The 19,458-nt window shown below is 43.2% G+C and overlaps 1 protein-coding gene and 1 long non-coding RNA gene across 3 annotated transcripts in view; one reads left to right on the top strand and one right to left on the bottom strand.

Moving 5' to 3' along the window:
- Positions 1–19,046, bottom strand: part of LOC118495754 — a 257,782-nt gene extending 238,736 nt beyond the window's left edge. The window contains exons 1-2 of the long non-coding RNA XR_004898183.1: positions 19,031–19,046; positions 7,157–7,160 (exon numbers count right to left, since the gene is read on the bottom strand). This is a non-coding gene — a long non-coding RNA (uncharacterized LOC118495754). The remainder of the gene's footprint in view (positions 1–7,156; positions 7,161–19,030) is intronic.
- myo10 (myosin X) overlaps positions 1–19,458 on the top strand; it is a 168,361-nt gene that overhangs the window by 27,968 nt on the left and 120,935 nt on the right. The window lies entirely within an intron of this gene.

Raw genomic sequence — 19,458 nt, 5'->3', positions numbered from 1 at the left:
CTTCCTTCCACTGCGACATGCTGCTCTGAATAATTACTGAGAAGCCGACGTATGATGTGATCAATCAACCAAACTGACCCTGACACATCTCTTCATATCATCAATGTAGACGATGATTTCAATTTGTCGCTTTGGCTGTGTGATGTAGCAGCTCTACTCGGGTTTCCGGGAGCTTAAGGTGCTCTTTATTTCATCCACGGTTGATAAAATGTTATGTGGTGAAGGTTAGGCTTCATAATGGTCTTCCCAGGACCTCTGGGTTCCCAGTAACTGGCTTTAGACGGCGTCCAAACAGTCATCCAGGCCCATCCAACAGCAAACATATTGAACATGTAAACGAATTAGCATCTCTGCTCTGCAGCAGTGCTGTCTGTTTTCCAGTGCTGGGCCCTTTTGTCGTTATCGGACTGCTTGTGTTTTTCCCCATGGCGGTTTGATTGTGGTCCAACTAAAAGAGGTTCCAAGTCTCTCCCGAGCAAAGTCACATGGATCCACCCTACAGCTGCTCTCCAGATCCACAGCTAACATGCCTTTTAATTATCCACAAAGCAGCTGAGGAGGATTCCGAGAGCTTCATCTCCCTAAACTTGATGTATCTGAAGTTTTGACAATGTAGCGTGGGAAAGTGTTATCCTTCCATTTGTTTAAGGCTGAAAAGGGTTTGGTAAAATGTGTCTATTTGTTATCTGGACTCTTAAATTGACCTGCGATCTCTTGTGCCATCCTCTTTGAGTCCATATCACTGTCATCACCTGGCGGATACCATTAGGCCTGCAACATATATCGTTTTTGCAGCATCATGGCAATATACATATCACGAAAGGCTGCGAAATATCGCGATACACACTCAGAGATGTTTTGTTAGTTGCAAGAAAATGTCAGTAGAAAACTGCACTTGATTATGTAACCGTTTTCTTTTACTGGTGCCTTTTTTATATTCAATTCAATGTTCAATTTGTTGGCAATGATTTCCTTTCATTTGTTTTAAAATAAACAAGCAATTTGTTGTATTTAAGCCAAATTCTGAAAGCAGCAGAAATGCAGAACTGAGTACACTTTAATAACTGTTTATGTATCGCAAGTAATATCGTTATCGCGATATTCATATTTTTGGGCATTTTCAGCCTTTATTTTTGACAGGACAGATGAAGACATGAAAGGGGAGAGAGAGGGGGAATGACATGCAGCAAAGGGCCGCAGGTCTGATTCGAACCCCGGGCCCGCTGCGTCGAGGAGTAAACCTCTATATATGGGCGCCTGCTCTACCAACTGAGCTATCTGGGCGCCCTCTTTTACTGATAATTCTGGGTCACTGACAGACAGTAAACTGAACATCTTTGAGTTGTGGACAAAACAAGACATTTGAGGACGTCATCTTGGGCTTTTGGGAAACACTGATCCACATTTTTCACCATTTTCTGACATTTTAGAGACCAGACAACTAATCCCAGTAATTGAGAAAATAATCAACAGATTATTAGACATTGAAGGTAGTCGTTAGTTGCAGCCCTAGATATTTTCAAAATTGGAGAAAAGAGATTGTTCCTGAAAAGTTTTGGAAGGTTATTGTTGGATGTTACGGACAATTGTGGGTAACTGACAGACAGGAAGGATATACAAAAGATGACAAATGTTCCGCCACTTCCTTCATTGTGGCTTGAAGTGAACGTGTTAGACTGCGTTCAGACATCCTGCGTCGGCCGTCCGACGGTGCGGCAAAAAACGCAGTTCTTTTTCATTCATTTTGAATGGAGTCAGTGCGTTTAGGCTGTGGCGGGGGCCAAAAGTTGAGACCGACGCAACCTTTGGAGAAACGCAACCTCACGTTACGCTGTGGTGGCCAATCATGTAACCAGCGATCAGATTGTCTGAGTGTTTTGAGCTATGGTTTGAAGCGGTGTGAGAGTCCCGTACAGGAAACGGGAAACATCACTGCTTCAATCGATGCCACAAGAAAGTGAAAAACACTACGAGGGTAAAAAAACCGAAACACAAGCACCGAACTGCCCGGGAGTTTGTGTAATAGCTGAATGTTTCCTGCAACAACAAAGCACTCACTGTGTCTCGATAGTCATTGATATAAACGATCTGACGGAAACAGTAATTGTGAAATATAGTCTACTTGTGCTTTGTTGCGGGGGTTTAAGAACACAACAGGACGTCACACAAATGGGCTGTTTCATCGACGCTCCCCTCCCGCCACACCACCCCGAGGCAAATTGCTGGATCACTTTTTTTTGGTGTGACAGTCCCATTACTGTGTTTACATGTGGCATGACGTGGTGACAGACCTGGCCAGACCAGACTAGGGCTCATATTGTGCAGCCCTAGATACGATCATCAGGTGTCTTTTGTGCTGGATGCTTCCTGGTAACCTGATCGCAACAGGAGGACTATGAGCTGGTGAGCAGCTGCTTCCTGTGGAAGCTCCCGCCCACACAGAGTGTGCCGAGTGACGGGACATCTGATTCCCCTCCTGACAATCGCTTTGTTAATAATTCAACCCTACCAGGTGTTACGTGTTGTTGATTGGGTTGTTAGCTGGTGTATAAAGCCCAGTTCAGACCAAAGATTCGTGACGAGACGAAACCGTTTCAGAACGTTGCAGGGAAAAGTTTCAGCGGTCTGAACCGGCCCGTCCCAGCTCGACTCAAACCAGCTGATGGTGTCGCTGCGACTCAGCTGGTCGAGTCTCCAGAGGCTGGTTTTAGAACGTAAGAGACGTCTCCTGTTTCAACAGCCAATAGAGAAGTCAGCTGGTGGAGTCTCCAGAGGCTGGTTTTAGAACGTAAGAGACGTCTCCTGTTTCAACAGCCAATAGAGAAGTCAGCTTGAGAAGCTCAACGTGCGCCCACGAGCTTGTACGGTGGAGCAAGCTAGAGAGTGATTGAAGAGAGGGAGCGCCTAGGACAAAGCCGTGAATCAGAGAAATAAAACGCGTTTTTCGCCGATTCATCACTAGAAATGTAGCAAGCATCTCACAATCACTAATGTTATCCACATTCATATTTAGACACAACAAATGATATATCCAGCTACAAAAATGCTTCACTACAGCCTCACAGTGCCGCTTGCATGGCTGCAGATACTCCTTGTTTATAAGTTGATGTAAATCCTAAAACGGCTAAAGACTAAAATGCACCAATGGGTAATTTTCCGCTTTGGTCAGACAAGAGAAAAGTCCCAAGATCATCCTGGTTTTAACCTCAGTTTTTTTTCCCAGAGTGATACATATTTGTGTAAATTTGAGTCATCCCTAGCAACCAGGTGATACCGTATTAACACCTAATTCCTTTTAACCGTGTTAAAAGCAATTAGTTCCTGGCTGAGAGGGAGCCGACCCTGCCTGAACTCCCACTCACACACCACTCAAGAAAAAGAATGAAACCACACACTCTGCTTTCTAAAATGTTGACCATCTCTAAGTTGAGTCTGGGCTCTAAATATATTCCGACCACAGAGAGCCTGTGAGCTAATGTTGAAGTCATCATGGGTAAAATAAGACGCAGGAGCAAATGTAAGCAGAGGGGAAGCTTGTTAAAAGTTGATCATGTGGTCTGTGGAAAAGTTCTGCATGACTGTTACAAAACAGATTTCCTTTTGTTCGCTTCCCATTTTTTTTTAGCTCATTTCTTTTGTGTTTCCAACATTCCAGGGAAAACATTTTAGGCATTTAACCGATGCTCGTGATTGATACCGCGGTTATGAATGCAGTTATTTCTGTGAAATTTCGACATCAAGATAAGACACCGCTACTGGAGTCTCTTGGCACACGGCTTTTACTACAGTCAGCTCTCACTGTCTGTTCAGATCTTCTGTGAACTATACCTCAACTCACTTTAGGTTTACGTGTGTTGGAAACAGTTTTTTCATTCACTATATTATATACCATATATTCACTATATATTCCACTTTAAAATACCCACAATCGGGCATAGCCATTTCCGAAGTGAGGGGGACAGATTGTTCAGGATCATTCTTATTGAAAGATCCTCTACCATTTGTCTCACCAAATTGCGGATTCCAAGTAGCCTACATTTCATGTATGATTGATGGAAACACTGACATTTGGGGTTAGTGTAGGTGGGTTCTGGGGGCATGCTCCCCCCGGATTTTCTTTGGCTGTAATAGCCCGAATTTGGTGGCCTCTGGCACATTCTAATGCCACTATTCCATCATATACACTGATCTTAATTATTGCATTTAGTGAGTTTTCCTCCCTGTATTTTTTGTATACATTTTTATCATATATTATTGCCTATATATGAGTGTATCAATCACGTCAACTACTTATGGTGCGTTCAAATCAACTTGGACGTGTTGTAAGTGTGGGGGACAGAGCGCACCTATATGGAAAGTGCGGTGGACATGTCCCCCCGTACCCCGTGTCTGCTACACCCTTGCCTACAGTGCACAGCTAATTTGAGTGTACGTAGGATGTACCCTACATTTTACTCTTGTATACCATAATACAATGCGGTCGTGTTTCCCGGAGGAGGAGAACAAGCAGTAGGACTCGTTTGGTCATTCCCTATATAGTTCACTATTTAATGAACACTATATATATATAGAGAATAGTGAGTGAGTGAATGAGGGAACGGTTTCGAACACAGCTTTTGTCTCGTGCAGTTTCTGGCAAAACACTCTACTTTGGGGAAAATTTGAATTCCTTATGGTGATCTCAATATGTCTGAAAAAGCTGTGACAGTAAATCTTTGCGATGAAGCTTTTCCTATGGATTTCATATGGTGGATCTGTCTTTGCTGGTCTTACATCTGTCCCTCATTTCCGGTGCCATTTGTGGTTTTTGGTTGGACCGTTGGCGCTTAAAGTGTTTGGAGGGAATCGGCGGTAAATGCAGTAACTGAAGCTATTAGCTAAATATTTTTCTGTGTTTTGAATGAGACATTCAGTTTCACTGTAATGTATCATTTTAATTTCACATTTCCTGCCGTAGTGGCTCAGCTTTCTGGCTGCGGTGACCCGCTGCAGCTGAGTAAATGTAGTTCAAACAAATCGGCTTCAACAGATTCCCTCAAGTTCTCCCGATGCAAATGTTCTTTGCACATTAGATGTTAACAGATAAGCTAACCACGTGGTAACACTTAACACTTACCCTGGAAATCCAGAGTTCTCGCGAGAGCACAATTCGAATTTGCTCAGCGAGTCACTCTGGCATTCAGTAATGATGCTCATTAACTATGCCCTGGTAGCCGAGCTGCACCAATCACATCGGTGTATCTGATATAGGCGGGCCAGAGACGAGCTAAACAGATGACAACAGTTTAATCTACCAGTTAGCTCTGCTGGTAGCTAAGCGTGGATACATCACCCGGTGTATTGTTGTGATTGGTCGTAGCGTTATCCAATTGCGTACAGTGAGATTTTCAAATGCATGCTTGTGCCGCCCCTCGAGTTGGGCCATTTTCATTACTCAATGTCAGACCCTTAATCTTTCAGATTTGGGTGGATGGTCCAGCAAAAACGCAAGTCTTTCCATTCATTTTGAATGGGAGAAGTGCATTAAGGCTGCGGCGGGGGGACACTAAAAAAAATGCAGCGGGTCTGCGGCGAAAAGTTGAGACTGACTCAACTTTTGGAGGAACATCATGTAACGTGGGAGTGTTTTGAGCTATGGTTTGACGCGGTGTGAGAGTCCCGTACAGGAAACATCACTGCCTCTATCGCTGCCACAAGAAAGTTTTAAAATACAATAAGGCTAAAAAATGAAACCAAAGCACTGAACTGCCCGGGAGTTTGTGTAATAGCTGAATGTTTCCTGCAACAACAAAGCACTCGCTGTGTCTCGCCCATCTCTTATCTTTCTCTCTCTCTCTCCTGTGAAATAAAGCTGCCTTCAAGTGCGATCAGAAACGTCGAAACGTCACACAAATGGGGCGTTTCATTGACATTCCCCCCCGCCGCACCACCCTGCGACAAATTGCCGGATCGCTTTTCTTGGTGTGAATGCCCACTTAAGGAGGAGACGTGAGACCATCCTGATCTTGCGAGCTCCAGTTTTCCACTCGCAGATCAGTCTAGTTTTGCTTTAGTTTCTAATATTTTAGAAGAAGGCGAACAATGGCTCGATGGTGTTTTAAGCCCCCAATGTCGACTTCAAGGCAGCGCTGTGACCGTCGACTTCAAGGCACCTAACCCTAACCATTGCCTAATCCTAGTGCCTTCCAGGCAGCGCTGCCTGGAAGATGACGTTGGGGGCTTAAAACACCAAACACCTGAACAATATGAGCAGCTGACAAACAGTGACATAATGATGTGTTGTCACACAGTCGACCAGCGGTGTGTCGCCATAATAGGGTATGGATTTAAAAGTTCTCAACCCATGTCCTTAAATTGTGTGCAAGTTTGAAATCGCAAGGTAGTAAATCTACTGTTTCTTTTGTTCACGTCCTCAATTTGGGTCAGATTACATTCTCACCTAAAGTGAACTGAACTCTAGTGCACTTTAAAGCGAACCGAGACCCCCCCATTTACAAGCGGACCAGAGTTTGGTTGTTTGGTCCGCACCACATTTCAAATGAGCTTTTCACACCGCTCCAAACAAACCGGACTATCCGACAAAACTCTCCAGGGTTCGGTTCAAAAGGGCCAAACTGCTCAGGTGTGAAAGCAGCCTAACAGGGAAAGAGTCCGGTTATGATAGTGTTTACAAAGGAAAAGGATGTTTAACGTTTGAAAATAAGATGAACGTGAACAAGAATAACCACGATGGCATGGCACCAATGTGACACAAAGTTCAGGTTGGAGGTTGAATACAGCGGGGGGAAAGGAGCTTCAGCCAATAATCAGACTTATTTAAGCAATATACGTGCAATAATTCTTTAAATGATACGCTTCATCCAGATACTGTCAGACTTGGAATGAAGCCAGTAAGCGGATTATTGCAGCCTATGAAAATCTAATCAACAAAATTATTAAATACTCCAGTCAGCAACTCCTCAAAGCGTCTGATTGGCTGTTGTGAACCAGTCCATGTGTGTTTTATGGCTGCCGCTCTACATGTTCATGTGATAGTAATCAGTCACAGATCATCCACAATAGTGTGTGTGTGTGTGTGTGTGTGCGTGTGTGTGCGCGTGCGCGCAGACTAACTGTATTTATTGCATGTTGGCATGTTTTTGAGTGAGATAATCACATTCCTCTTTTCTCCATCATCACGAGTTGCCCCAGAAACTGGCTTCTTTTCTCCCACAATGCAATGAGTGACTCTGTCCATCCTTATAAACACTTAAAAAAAACTCTTGTAAATGCTGAAAAAAAGGCTTTTACAGATTCAATATTTATGTTTGGAGTAAAAGCTTCCATCCTAAACCGCTTAATAATCAGAAATGATCCAAAATAGACCTACAGCATGTTTTAATAAATCCTAAAAAGTTTCTGAAGGGAGCCTTCTGTCGGCCGGATGCGGCTGCAATTCTCCTGCTTCACACATGGTTTCATTTAACCCCTGTACAAGCTAGCGGCCGTGTTTTGCATTTCATTTCTCCATCAGAAAAGTAGCAATCTGTGCCTCACGTACCGGCCGAGTAAACACCACTAAACTGTGCTAAATATGTGAAAATATCCTTTGACCTCAGAGGGTTAAATCTTTCTTTTTCATGTCATTTTGAAGGGTAGATTTGTCCACTTTTGTGATGCTCTTGCTCATGTTGTAAGGCTTCAAGCTAACATACTCTATTCATTCGGATGCTTGGGTTTGTTTTTCTCTTCATGGAAACTCAGATGAGTGTTCATATTTAAAGGCCAACACCAGTAGTTTGCATTCCTCAGGGAAATATTTACTATGATTTACACTGCTGCTGACCTGCATGCAACATGGCTTTTGAATTTCTTTCTCACAGGCGACAAAACCTGCAGAGTTCTTTGGTTTTCTGCTCAAGGATGATCTGCTTTCTTTTAAATTCATAATTTTTTTTTAAAGTTTGGAAAAACCTTCTCGGCCCTCTGATGAAATTACACATCATGCACCATGAATTCCAGGCTCTTGCAGACGCGTAGGGAAGAATAATATGCGGCACTGCTCACTGAGCTGGGTGGCTAAGTGGTATGTAACATCTAATTATGGGGTATTAAGGTCTGGAAATTCAATAAGGGGAGCTGGGGTGAAGGCAGCAGTTATGACATGTGTATAGATTCTATGGATCCAGAATACCCTCTGGGATGTCATGTACTGAAGGCCTTCCAAGGTTTTTTATTATCATTTCACTCATTATCACTCCGGGCATCTGACACAGTTGTGCTCCCTTCTACAACTGGAGCAATCATTTTCCATAAAATCGGGCTCAGAAATAGTTCCCTAACTCGGTTGGAGAATGTGAACTTCAGTTTTAAGTGGATTAAAGAAGAATTTGGTTCCAAATGATAACTCGAGATAAGAGCTGCTTTTACAGACCCATTGACGCAAGAACATTAAAGCAAGTTACTCTTCAAAGGAGATTTGATTACACATGTCCACAATCAATTTAATGAGAACAGACCAAACCATCTAAATACAGAATATGGAATCTGACATAATATTTGTAGCTACGTTACAGGCCTCGTAGTTGGTTTGAAATATCTCGACAGCCAGGCAAGTTTGTACAGACATTTGTGATCCCCAGAGGAGTAATCTTAAAAACTTTAGGTATCCCCTGACTTTTAATTTAGTGATACATTTCCTTTTGAAAAAATGAATGCAAATACTGTAGAGTTCAGATGGGCTATTTTAATTTGCACAAGTTCAGTGGGAGAAATGGACCACGGTTAAGTGAAAACTGGTTCATGGTTCATGGCACGATTAGTGTGTGCGTGTGTGTGTGTGTGTGTGTGTGTGTGTGTGTGTGTGTGTGTGTGTGTGTGTGTGTGTGTGTGTGTGTGTGTGCGCGCGCGCGCGCATGGGCGTAAATCTAACAGATGGGGGGGACAATTAACATAAAAATTCTTAAGAGCAATTATTGAAGGGGACACAAATAATACAGCCACTATTGTACTTATAGAGGATATGTGTAGTTGTGAAACTGCAGTAAGAGGCTGTCAAAGCTGTTTTATTCACTTTAAACATCAGATAAAGTGATTCTTCCTAGCAAGCAAGCTAACTAGCTAGCTAGCCAGCCCGCTGGCCACTAAATTAGTAAAGTTTAACAACTTAATGTTTCATTCACACACTTTTGTCACAGCATAGAAAAGCACAGTGCTCTCACCAGATGAGTGACAACTTTGTTAGGCTCGTTTTCTGTAACCAGTTAAAGCACGTTGGGTGGAATTAGCAAGCCAAGACTTTGGGAAACACTGATCCACATTTTTAACAATTTTCTGACATTTTAGAGACCAAACAACTAATCCATTAATCTAGAAAATAATCGACACATTAATCGACAATGAAAACAATCTTTAGTTTCAGCTCTAATGTGAGCATTGCGGCTGTGTATGAATACATTGTGAGTAAGAAATGTCTGCATCATTGTGTGTGTCTGTTTGTGTACTCAAGTTTAATCATGTCTGATTGTGTGTTTATTCTGGTGTGTGAGAGTCATTGTGAGGCTTTCCCAGACCTTTCCAAAAGTCAATACTGCAACCTAATCAGTTCCCACAATCCCGTGCTCTCACTCTGTGTGTCCAGTCATTCAAATCTAAATAACCTCTAGCGCTGAACTCGTGTTGATTGGTTCTTCACAAAGGGTTCTGCGAGTCGATTGGTCCGTGCCGCACGCTGGCAAAAGTCCAAGGTCCATTTGCAGCTGTACACTTCCTCTTGGCTGCGTTTCCCAGATGGCAGCTTCCCACTAAACACTGGTGTGTGCATTGTTTCTATTGTGTTGCGAATCTGTCATCACAGGGGAGCACGCTGAATACTTTCTCTTTCTCTACCTTCAGGATCCAAATTCTTCCGCTGGTTTTGCAAAAACTCTTTAACAATCGGATGTAAGATTCGTCCTGCAACAGCTGGAAGTGCATAACTTCTAACTCGGTGCAGGTTTTGGAAGCCATAAATTTCCCCCTGGAGGGTCAAAATGACAGTCTCCATCCGTCCTCAGTTATGTCAAAGAAGGAAAGCCTCCAGACAGATTAGCAGTCTGACAATAAGGTGCTTTTAAAGGTCCCATATCATGCTCATTTTCAGCTTCATACACATGTATTTTGGGTTTTTACTAGAACATGTTTACATGCTTTAATGTTCAACAAACACTTAATTTTTCTCATCCTGTCTGTCTGAATATACCTGTATCACCCTCTGTCTGAAACGCTCCGTGTTAGCGCCTGTCTCTTATAGCCCCCCCCTCCCAAAAAAGCCTAGTCTTCCCAGTTGTCGCTTTACTTCTTCAACAACTGCGCTCTCTGCGTCTTTGCACCATCATTGCAGCCAGGGAAAGACTGTAACAGCACGGTAGCGCCACTTTCTACCTATATATATATATATATATATATATATATATACACACAGTATTATAGTTGTGACAACTGTACAGAAGTCCTGGCGGCTCGTTTAAAGGCACAGTTTCTGAATACAGGCTGTCTGCATTCCACTGTGAATTGAGCGTTTTGGTTATTTTCCATTAATTATATAGAACCTTAACCTGCTTTTATAATTAAAAAAATATGGAACTCTCATCTTTCCAATCTTTTTACAATATGGGACCTTTAAATTGAAGGTATGAGCACTGTCAGGTTTGTGTTCTTGCTCTCTGTTGGCGGGTTAAGAGCCAGACAAATTCAAAAACACACAAGTAGGAAACCCTGGGAAGAGAGACGGTTGCTCACTTTGACCTCGGTCGTAAAAAGCAGTTCCCTCTAAAAGTGAATCATTGATCTGTCTAATCAGCCATGCAGTGCTTATCTCCCAAAGGCAAAGCCAAACACAGGGCCTGATACGTCTGCGACACACTATTACACCCTACTGTTTGTGTGACTGCAACAATGGAAATGCATCAGTACCTGCAGGGCTGAGAACATGATAAAGGTGTCTGTGTTTGCTCTCCATCTGTTGCAAACGCCAGCCAGTCTAGTGAAAGCAACGGCTTAAAGGTGCAGTAGGTAAGACTTATAAAACTAACTTTCTGTCATATTTGCTGAAACTGACCCTATATTTGAGTAGAACTACATGAAGCAGGTCATTTAACTCCGCTCCCTGTTCAGATGCACCAATCAGGGCTAGGGGTGGTGTCTAACTGCGTGTCAGTCACTGCTCATGCACACGCATTCATTCTCTCTTGTGGGGGGAGGGGCTTAGGAGAACGTTTTGGACTTTAGCAGAAAGGGGGGAGGGACTGAGAAGTTGATGTTCAAATTTTTTGGCTAAGTCTTGGATCTTCACAATCCTACCTAGAGCACCTTTAATGAGCGGCCTTATTGTTGGAATTTAGTTAACCATCGCAGAAGTGATATTTATAAGTGTGTCTGTAGATGGACAGTAAATGTATCTTAAAAAAAAAGGTGATGAGTGATTTCTCTTTGATAGCTGAATGTTTTCGAAGAGGTTTCAAAGACTCGTGGGTCATGAAACGAAAAGAAACCGCAAGCACACCTGCACTCACACAGTCGAGATCAAAAAACGAGTGCATAAGCCATTTACCCTCCCTTAAAAACATGAGATAAATCTGATCTGTTTTGCACCTTTGGAAGGGGGGGATTTTGAAAGCGCTTTATGATGCTTTCAGCAGCAGCGTTTCTTCTTTTTTACTGCCATTAACACAACCATCTTTCCTTCTCCGCCTGATGTTTGAGGGGCGCGGCGTGATGGGCATGTGGGGCTTGTACAAACAAGAAGCAGATAATCTGTTCCACTCGGTTGCTCCTCTGCAGGTAGGGGGAACTTTTACCCACAAGGACCTGACTGGTGGAGACGTGGGATGATTTTATAGTATCTATTGACACTCAGACACATCATTATTATAACAAAGATATAATGATAACTTTTTACAACCGCAGTTTGCAAAAACAAAAACACATGGAGCTGTAGTTGTCTTCTTTGTACACGGGCAAAGTAATGGTTCCCACTGTTGACTCAAAGTGTCGTTTCTTAGGCTGTTCTCGTGAACATTTCGTACAAGTAGCTACGAAAAGTAATGCACTGTAACTCGTATGCATTCCACATATTTATTACTGATTGCACCTCAATGACTGCTGCGTTGTAAGAGTGCGTAGATCCGCATAGGGAGGAGATTTAGGGCGGACTGATGTGTCCTAAAACACAGCGCTTTCAAGTGGGAGAGCCAAGTTCTTGTCGCAGTCGAAGTTAAGGATAATCGAGAATCGATAACAACCGGAATCGATTAAATCAAAACGATGCACAACCCTTGTCAAGATCTTCTCATGCAGGCAGAGCCGATCCAGATCCACTGTAGACACTGATGGAGGCCTGCAGCTGCTGCTGATGTGCTGCTTTCTGGGCTCGGCTGGTGTAGACCAGGTCAAAGTTCAGCAGTGGCAACATGGTGTTCACACACTCCGTGGAAGACAACTGGGGCGCATTCCCATCGCCTAGTAGTTCCCTGTGAAGTGGACTGCAGCCATGTTAAGTAAGGGTGCTTTCACACCTATAGTTCGGTGGACTCGGTGCGATTCAGGGGTGAAGTTGCAACATTGTTGCATTTTTCATTTGGTTCGGTTTCCTTATCAAACTGCACTTTGTCAAACGCACCAAACACTGTAAACGCACGTCACGTGATCGAGTTTGTCGCTTGTCTATTGGACAGAATATCCGAAACTCACCGACACTTCTGGTCTCAGAAATACTAATGGAGCAACACAAATTTAAGTGTTACCTTATAATCTTATCTGGTTCTGCTTTGGTATTTCTAATATTTCAGAAGAAGGCAAACAATGAGCAGCTGACAGAGAGCGAGTGAAGGAGAGAGAGAGAGAGAGAGAGAGAGAGAGAGAGAGATGATGATGTCACACAGACTGATGATGTCACAGAGATAACCAGCGACGTGTGCTCAGAACAGCTTATGGATCTTAAAGTCATCATCCCTTAAATCATACAAAAGTAAATGCTCTGTTTTTGGTTCACTTCCTGTATTTGGGTCGGATTGTGTTCTCACCTAAAGTCAACCAAACTCTAATTGACTTGGAAGCAAACTGAGACCGCAGTTGTTAAAGGTGCTCTAAGCAATGTTGGGTGACGTTACTTCTTGTTGACGTTCGAAGTATTGTCAAACAAAACTGAAGCTAGCTCGCCCCTCCCTCCTCCTCATCCCGTCCCCTCCCTTCCGTGCTTCGGCGCACTAATCCCCCAACCCCCACCCCCAAATCCTTCTTGTCGGTTATTGGCTGGAACACTGTTTGTTATGTTTGGTGGTGCAGGTTGGCAGAGTTTGTTTTTGTTGGCATTTGTGGAGCCTGGGCTGTCTACAGAGACCACTTTTTTTTTTTTTTTACAGTGTGTTCAGGGGACAGGCAGCTAGCAGATAGTGAGGAGATGTTTTTTATAGTGTGTTCAGGGGACAGGCAGCTAGCAGATAGTGAGGAGATGTTTGCTGTATGAGACAAAAAATGCGTGACATCGCTTAGAGCACCTTTAAGCGAACCAGAGTTCGGTTGTTTGGTCAGCACCAGAGTTCGAATGAGCTTTCACACCAGCCCAAACCAACCTGACTATCGGACCAAAATGCTCCAGGGTTTGTTTTAAATGGACCAAACGAGGCAGGTGCTAGAGCAACCTAAGGTTCCAAACTGAAGGGAGCAAACATGCTCAACTCAAAGGGAACTGCACACTGTGTAGGGAAGAACTGAACAACGGTTCATCACTTCACTGGAAGCTCACAAACAAGATTACCCACCAGTCATTACGCCTCTCTAAAACGACAGCGTACATCTTGTAAATTAATCAAATCACATCTATACAGGTTACATACATTTCAATCGAATAAGTTTTGTAACGGTATCAGTTTTTTTGTTTCACTATTTTAGTTCAGTGGTGTAAAATTTCCACAGTAGCAGCATTGTTCGCACACTCCGTGGAAAACAACTGGACTTCTGCTGCTGCCTTGTCTCTCGCTCCAAATATTCTGCATGGTTTCTCACCAGAGGAATAAATACACACTGCAGCAAATAGTGCCAGTTGTTTGCCAGAGCAGCAATGCATCATCTCTCGGAGAACATACCAGCATTTGTGTTGAGTCACAGTTTTAGTGCTCACGAAAAAAAAGACGAAGAGAGAGATGGCCCTACAGGCTATCCCATTGAAGGCGCTGATAGAGAGGGTGGCTGTGGCTGAACACAGGACTCTGTTATGGGAGAGGAAGAGGAATCTCTTAAACAAGACAGCTGTTCTTTTCTAACCCCAGCGGCGTACGAACGCTCCCACCACCCCCAGATCCTCGCCCCGCCCCCCCCAACCCCCCCACCCCCTGCGCCCTGCAGAGAGAGCATTAGCCACACATGTCGAGGTTACGGAGGGAAAATAGAAGCAGGGGAAGGGTCATGGCTTTGGTTTTACCCCCAGAGCCTTCAGGGCGGGGGGTTTGTGTTGGTGTTTTGGTTTCTGGCCGAGAGGAGGTGTCAGGATTGAGACAAAGGCCAGGAAGAGGCGCCTCTCTGGACAATTGGCATATGTGGCTGATTTGATGACCAAGGAGCAAAACTCCAACACTTGGATGGATCTGAAAAGGACAAAAAACACATTTTATGGACGATAAATGGCAAGAGGGTCACCCAACAGTTATTAAAATAGAAAGTCCCATAATGAGTCAATTTTGACCCTCTTATATTTCGTCGCCTAACTTCCAGCTTTGCTCCCGTCATAGTCTATATCGAAGACGGTTCATTTCCGGGATTGTTCAGGTGCCGCCGGAAATTTCGCCGGATGTTCGTCACCTTCCACTTTCTTTGTGTTGGCATCCTAAACTCTATCTCAACTATCTGTCCAATCTGAGTTTTCAGTTGTACAACTAAAGCAACTTTTGAACGTACACACGTTCCACCAAAACAAGTTCCTTCCCAAGATTTTTTTGCAGAGGCACCGTTGCTCCGTCCGGCGCTTAGCACCGCCCACGACGATTGCGATTGGTGTAAAGAAATGCCAATAAACCAGAGCACGTTTTTCTCCCATCCCAGAATGTTGTGTGGACTAGCCAGACTCTCCTCCACATGCGAGACTACTCCCATCATAACTACTACGGCCACTAGAAGGAGCCGCCACAATAAACGTAAATATAGGCTGTAACTGCTCCTTGTACAAATGACGTCCGGAAGGGTTTTTCGAGGGGCAGGATGGCCTTCTTCTTTCCCACTTTAATAATCTGACATGTTGCTATAAGTCACACTCTGGCGCCTCTGCTCTGTGAGATAGTTTACTCAGGTTGAACTGGAGCGAGAGGCTCAGAGGTCTTAATGGTGCAACAGCTGGGCCGTTGATCCACAGCTCCCAGTCCCAGCCGAGCCTCTTTAGCATCTCCCTGCTCCTGTGTTGACATTAGCTCGGCGGAGGCCCCAGCTTCCTTTCATGTCTCGGCTTTGGTAGAAAATCCTCATAACAACAGTTGTGGATTATTTTTCCTACTTTGTTTAAAAGTTGTTGGTTTTGTGTCAAGGCGGCTTCGTGACGTCTTGAGTCTATGAAAGCAGATCTGTGTGATTCATAGTGGTTGATTAAATTTCTAAAATATCACGGTATTTGTTTGCCGAGCCTTTTTGGCACGGCGAAAGACAACGTCGGGGGAATCTCAAACATTCATGATATTAGATAGTTTGAAGCCCAACTGGAATTAAACTGAATAACATTAATAAACCACAAAGTCAGACTGTTTTCAGCAGGAACTTTCACAGCCTCAGTGGGCTTCAAATGGAGTGCGTCTGAAACTTCTTGACTGCAGAATGCGGGGATCCAGCAGTCCGCAGTATGGGTAACTTTCTAAATAAGACAATCCAACAATCAAACAGTGAGAGAAGGATGAGTGTAAACTTTTTAAACTATAAAGCTCTCAATTTCCATTATTCATACACTTCTCTCACTTTGTGTGATTCCAACACCATGAATGTTTAAAGAAGAGACTGCTCAGAAATATGCATTGTTATCCCCATTGGTACAATTCGTTATCCGTCCGTCTATGACAGCCAGCTTTTCACCCAACAACCACGTCTACAAGCCGTCTTTAAATGTGACCATGTTGCCAATGGACACACTTTAGATGAGGTTTAACAACATGTCATACAAACTACTTTGTTTAAAGCTTACAGAGGTTTTATGTTTAGGCCATCTGATCAGTTTATAGAATGTCTCAAAAGCTTGCAAACACATTTCTGTCAAATCTAGCAAGAAATTAGGTCATTGGCTAAGACAGAAATGATTAATTTGGGTTGCAGATCTGAACCCAGTTGCACCACAATGTGGCATTTATAAGCACTTAATATATTAATTCATAACTCCTAAACCATGAATCGTAACCAGAAAATAGTGAAAAATGTCCATTTGAGTTTCTCAATGTCTTTAAATGTCTTGTTTTGTCCAAACTCCAAAGATATTCAGTTTAGTATGATATAAAACAGAGAAAATCAGGCAATCAAGCACCATTTTTGCACAAAAAAAGACTCATCGAATCATGGGTTATCAAAATAGTTGACGATTGATCGATTACTCGGCTGATCGTTGCAGCTCTGCAGGATTAAGGTTTTCTCCAAAAATCATGGCCTCCATTAGCTTGCCTGCATTATGCATGTAAAAGCATTGTGCAGCCTTGGTGGAGGTATGGGCTCACTGAGTGCTTTCTAGTTGTATTATCTTTTCTCCACTCTTTGTTTTTTTTTTTTTTTCAGAAGCGCGTTTTAATCCATCATATCCACAGAGTTACGCACCTTGGGTTCTCATTTTCGTGGTTCATATGAAAGTACAAACAAGATCTTTGATGTTCAGAGTTCAGGCAATCAACGGTGATGAATGAGGCAGACGAGGTCAGGCACAGGCTTCTGGCAAAGAACCCGAGTTTAGAAATGGGCCAGGAGCTGTGTGGGTCAAAGTGTGTGAATGTGAGGGAGAGAGGGAGAGAGGGAGGGAGGGAGGGGAGAGGAGAAGTAGTGGATTAAGGGAAGATGGAGGGAAAGCACAAGAAGATAGTCTGCCACTGTCAGATGCCTCTTTCTCTCCCCTCAACAGAGAGAGGGCGGGCGGCACACGCTGCCCACAAAGAACATGGAAGTGTGTGTGTGTGTGTGTGTGTGTGTGTGTGTGTGTCTTGGGGGTCTTTTGGTGGTTAAAGAGCCTGGAAGTGTGCTGGTGGGAGGAGGGAGACCCCTCTCTCACCCAAACTTGATCGGAGCATCAGGTTCCTCTGGCGGTGCACATCAGGAATGTCCGTATGGTCTGGGCTGGTAAACAGCACACGCCTCCTCTTTGTTGCGCGTCACAATGGAACATCTTCCTTTGTTTGCTTCCCCGTTGTAGCATCAAAGAGCAAGACGTCAGCTGCTGTCAACATCACAATGACGTTTTCTGTGTTAAAAATGATCTATGAATAATTCTATATACAATATATATAAGGTCAAGTCAACAAATCCCATGGATTCTTGGTCTGTCTCTTAATACATTCTGACTTCTTGTCTGTGGCTCTCAGCTCCAAGCCTATTGGTTCCCAAAGACATAATTATTTAGAAAGGCTGAAATATATAGTTTTATTTTTGTTAAAGGAACTAAGAAACAGCTCAGTGCTTTTATTAAACAAAAGAGGAAATAGTGCTTTATAGTGGACCTTTGCTGCATGTCATCCTCTCTCTCCATGTTTCCAGTCAGTCTCCACCAGGCATAAAGATCCCAAAAAATGCAGAAACCAACAAGAGCAACAAAAATGGAGACTATATAGAAATTACACAAAAAAACAAGACCCAAGGACGATCACATCTCTGCAAGATCAAGTTGTCCTCTTTAATTTGCACATCAGCGTAAAGAAAGACGAGTCGTTTCTTTCTCTCCAGCTCGTTTATGAGTTTCCTGCGAGCGTCCCAGGACCTTTTTGAATTCCCCTTTTCAAAAAGGACGGCCAAGGGTTTAGAACAACACACAGCTCCCCTCTGATCCAATGCTGACACTGCAGAATCCGAATCAGATTTATTGGCCAAGTATACTTACATACACAAGGAATTTGACTTCGGTAGGTGTTAACTCTTTATACACTCAACAAATAGACATGTAGTAGTAAACATAGACAAATAGTAATATAGACACATACTGTACAACTGTACAATAGAGACAACAATATACATATAGGCACATATCAACTTAATATACAAATATACAAATAAGACATAATATCAAGACAAGTACACATGGAGTGGGATGTAAAGTGCAAAAAGTAATAGTGCAAAGTACTGTGCTAGATCCATATTGGAATGATAAGTATGTAATGTGTAGAGAAGTGGGTGAGTGGCCAAAGTGGGGATGACCCCACTTATCCGCAGACATGAGCTTTACCGTGTGTGTGTGTGTGTGTGTGTGTGTGTGTGTGTGTGTGTGTGTGTGTACTCGCCATCCATTCATGTGCTAACTTTTTACCCGGCCAGGTGCCCCTCTTAAGCCACACCGGGACGACTCTGTCAGAATGAGGGCTTGTGGGTCAAAGGTCCGTCGTACAGAATGCCTGCTTCAGAAAGACGACCGAAGGGCATCTCGCTGAAGTGCAGCATTTGTTTTTCCCATTAGCATTAGCTCGTCACGCTAATGAACAGCGGCACATGTGGCTATGCGATTAAGAGGGGGGTCCACTCCGAGGGGCCCCTCGCTTCTTTAGCTCAGTCATATTTCAACAAGCCGAGAGCGAAGTGCACAGTTGTGTGCCTCTGTCTGAATCTCCCACTGAATACCATCTAGGGCTGCATATGGCGAGTGTTTTCCATTATCCATTAATCTGCCGACTATTTTCTCGATTAATTGTTTGGTCTATAAAATGTCAGAAAATGGTGAAAAAAGTCTGTCATAGTTTCTCAAAGTCCATGGTGACGTCTTTAAATGTCTTGTATTGTCAGTTTAAAACCCAAGGATGTTAAGTTTAGTACTAGGGCTGGGTAGCGCCACTGATTTCCCAATTCCCATTCACAAGGTCACAAATCAATTACATTTTCGATTTGATTTCCGATTCAATGTCGATTTGGGATATTTCAGTTGCAAAACTAACGTTGCTTGGATATGAAAGAGATTTTACAATTGTACAAGGTTCCCTCTAACCTGGTGCATTATTAAATGGATCAATGTTTACATGAAGAGTCGACCCCAAGGCAGTTATTATTATTAATGTACTTTTTATTTAACATGAACACAACACAGTCAGGGCGTATTGAGTGACATTTCATTCAGATTTCTTGAGGTGACAGAGGGACTCCTTTTAAAATGGCCATGCCTGTTCTTTCCTCGCCAAAATAAAAGCCTAACTTTGGAGAGTTATTTAACCTGCATAGCATAGTTGGTACCAATGGATTCATTAAGTCTTATAGTTATACTGTATATGATACAAACAAAGTCCAATTCTGGATTTT

This window comes from Sander lucioperca, chromosome 9, assembly GCF_008315115.2.
Source record: "Sander lucioperca isolate FBNREF2018 chromosome 9, SLUC_FBN_1.2, whole genome shotgun sequence".
Lineage (NCBI taxonomy): Eukaryota > Metazoa > Chordata > Actinopteri > Perciformes > Percidae > Sander > Sander lucioperca.
The sequence above is the reverse complement of the archived record's forward strand: the minus strand, read 5'-3'. Positions and strand labels throughout refer to the sequence as shown.